The 3,580-nt window shown below is 36.6% G+C and overlaps 1 pseudogene; it reads left to right on the plus strand.

Moving 5' to 3' along the window:
* Positions 1-465: 465 nt before the first annotated feature.
* LOC109560853 (putative olfactory receptor 7A2) lies at positions 466-1,535 on the plus strand (annotated as a pseudogene).
* The last annotated feature ends 2,045 nt before the right edge of the window (positions 1,536-3,580 follow it).

The following is a 3,580-nucleotide window of genomic DNA, read 5'->3' on the forward strand; positions in this document are numbered from 1 at the left end:
CCAGGCCCTTGCACTGGCTCTTCCCTTGCCAGGCACACACTTTCCCAGTTACGCTCATGCCACTGGCTCTCTCCTTCTTGAAATCTGTTCAAATATCACCTTGTTCGAAGTTTCTTCCTGAACATGTATTTAAAAATAGCATCTTTCTTTGACGCTCTCTATTACATCTGCTTTATCTTCACAGTATCAATAACCACTGGACACACTTCATATTGTTTTTTATTTGCTTCTCTTCTCCGTAACTGGATTTTGGAATTTTTCTTTTTCAGAACAGTGCATTTATTGCATGTACAGTGCCTGGTCTTTGTCTCAATTCAAGACACATTCCTCAAATATGTGAAAGAATTTCTCATTAAAAACTTGAATACATGACATCTTGAGGAAAAACTTGCTAATTAAAGATGGCACAGGGAAATCCCTAAAAAGATTCAAATCCATGAATAAAATACTGAAATTAACTTCTTCATGGCAAAAGATATATGGTCCCATTTAAAAAATGTGAATAATGCCAGTTTGTATGAAAACAGTCATGATATTTACCACTTTCCAGGTAATCATACCCACCGTGAGACAGTAAGGAACCAAACAGCAAGTTCAGAATTTCTTCTTATGGGATTTTCAGAGTCACCTGAACTGCAGCCCCTCATATTTGGGCTTTTTCTCTCCATGTACCTGATCACCATGTTTGGAAACCTGCTCATCATCCTGGCCGTCAGCTCAGACCCCCACCTGCACACCCCCATGTACTTCTTCCTCTCCAACCTGTCCTTTGTAGACATCTGCTTCACCTCCACCACCATCCCAAAGATGCTGAAGAACATTTGGGCACAGAGTAAAGTTATAACCTATGAAGGCTGCATTATCCAGATGCAGTTTTTTGCACTCTTTATAGGATTGGACGTCTTCCTCCTGACTGTGATGGCCTATGACCACTTTGTGGCCATCTGCCACCCCCTGCACTACACGGTCATCATGAGCCCCCGGATCTGTGGACTGATGGTGCTGGTGTCCTGGATCGTCAGTGTCCTGAATTCCTTGTTAGAAAGCTTAATGATGTTGAGACTGTCCTTCTGTACAGTCTTAGAAATTCCCCATTTTTTCTGTGAACTCAATCAGATGATCCAACTTGCCTGTTCTGACACCTTTCTCAATAATTTGGAGATGTATTTTAAAGCTGTGTTCCTGGCTGGTGGTTCCCTTATATGTATTGTTTACTCTTACTTTAAGATAGTTTCCTCCATACATAGAATCTCATCTGCTCAGGGGAAGTATAAAGCATTTTCCAGCTGTGCATCACACCTTTTAGTTGTCTCGATATTTTATGTACAGGCTTAGGTGTTTACCTTAGCTTGGCTGGTACTTGCAGCTCACACTCAAGTGCAGCAGCCTCGGTGATGTACACTGTGGTCACACCCATGCTGAACCCCTTCATCTACAGTCTGAGGAATAAAGACTTAAAGAAGGGTCTGAAAAAACTCTTTGGAAAGGTAATTTTTAAAGGTCCTATTGTCATTGATCTTAAGAAGTACCTGTAGTAGCAGAGCTCAAACATTGAGCCCAGTGTTGCCATTGTTTGGTGAGATTGTGGAAATAGAAGATGCCTCTTCTGGTTTTCTTGAAATTTTTATTTTGATTTCAACTTTGTACAATTTATGTAACTCACTTTTATGCTTTGTGATGTCTGATATCCTATATTTCTCCCTTTTAAGTTTCTTATTCTCCCATATTTCCAGTTTTGGATATAAAACATTGGAAATCCCCATTTATATCAAGGGACTACATGATCTCTTAAGAATAATTTCTCCTCAGATAAAATAGTAAGGCTAGAGTGAGCATTGTTTTCTTTTGCTTGACTAAAAGAAGAGTTATGAATTATTCAACCCCTATGGGGGAAGATCCCTAGTTTTGGCATTCACAACTATTAATAAGTTTATAAAAGAGGAAAACTGAGAACGTAGTTTTAATTTTTCTCAGCATCATTCTATGCATATGCCTGTCCTGATTACTCTTCTTGATAATACAAAATTTAAATTACTGGTCGTTATCACTGATCATAGGATCTTTTTCTATTTATTAGGATCTTGCTCTGCTATACAGCTGGTGTCCACTGTGTCTTCCATCATTACTGGCAAATACTGATAATATACTACATGTTTCCAAGTTAAATCTACACTGAAAGACAAATATGAAAAAATAGATTGATATAATATGACCTTAGACTTCACTTTAGTTAAGACAAAGCAAAATATGAAATCATGCATTTATTACTATGCTAAATCTATATTTTCAGGTGATTCATAGATTCATTAAAATATGGACTATGAGTATCTGTTTGAAAGGCACATTTTTTAAGTTGAAGGACCGGTGGGATATATATATATATATTTTTAAATTATTTTTTATTCTTGATTAGAAATTTGTAGTGCTTTCAGTAGTTATTATTCTTTCCATTTCTCTTAATAAAATATCACCATCTATTCACAGTTTTGTCAGGCCTCTATGGGGTCAGAGAATGAACAGTGTCAATAATATCCATTAAGTATTATCCTCATTATTAAAGGATGACACAGAAAACTCAGATTCTCTTCAGGTATGTGATTTGTGGACACAGGTGTTGTGCAAACATCCATGTCCTTCCAACCTCACCATGGGGCATCAAAGGGACCTCACTGGAGTCCCGTTTTCAAAGAGCTATATGAAACAAACGTGAACAACTGAGTGATTATGAATGTTATCTTCAACTTCAGAACAAGGTCCTAGAATACATAGAATCACTTTATTATTATTGCTCTCAGTTTCATCCAGTTTGATTATTTCATCAGTTACTTATTGCTGCATACAAACTTGCCTAAAATAAAATTGTTTAATATAGTATCTCTCTTTTCAAACGAGATGGAACAGTGCGAAGTTCTGATCTCTGCAGGGCTTCTCATGAGTCTGTAGTCGGCATGAATCTCTACCTTGTATTTCAAAGGCTCATCCACGATATTGTGTGTGGTTGTACTGCTCTTCTGTCTTGAAGAATTTGTCACTGAACAACTTTCATATGTGGAGGTTAAGCTTCTAATTTGCAAGGGGAAATAAATTTACTAAATGAGAATTACCTTAATTTGACTACCTTAATTCACACATATGAAACCTTAATTTTTGTCAGTTAGAAGAGAGGACCTCCCATCCCAGTCAGCCATGACTGGGACATTTGCTATATTTACTCCAGATCCAGCCTTGGCAAGGACATTGAATTTTTAAAATTCTAAGAAATTTATTAAAGCAAAATTACAAGCAGTAAACTGTACTCATTTAAAGTGTACCAGGTGAAGAATTTAGAAAGTCGTTTAACAGTTTAGAGTATGTACTGCCTGCTTCCATTTTTATACAACTTGAGAAGGTATATGATAATTTTACTGTTTTGTTATGTATTTTTCAGAAATGTGATTCCCCAGCCCCCCTTTCCTTACTTGCAAAGGTAATATGAAAAAAAAATAGCATAATTTGTGAAGAAGGATGCTGTGAGAAAATCTGAAACTATAAAAGTACTTGTGTAATCAAAAGAACACATTCAATATTATGAAGTATGTAC

The sequence above is a fragment of the Bos indicus genome, chromosome 7 (assembly GCF_029378745.1).
Source record: "Bos indicus isolate NIAB-ARS_2022 breed Sahiwal x Tharparkar chromosome 7, NIAB-ARS_B.indTharparkar_mat_pri_1.0, whole genome shotgun sequence".
NCBI lineage: Eukaryota > Metazoa > Chordata > Mammalia > Artiodactyla > Bovidae > Bos > Bos indicus.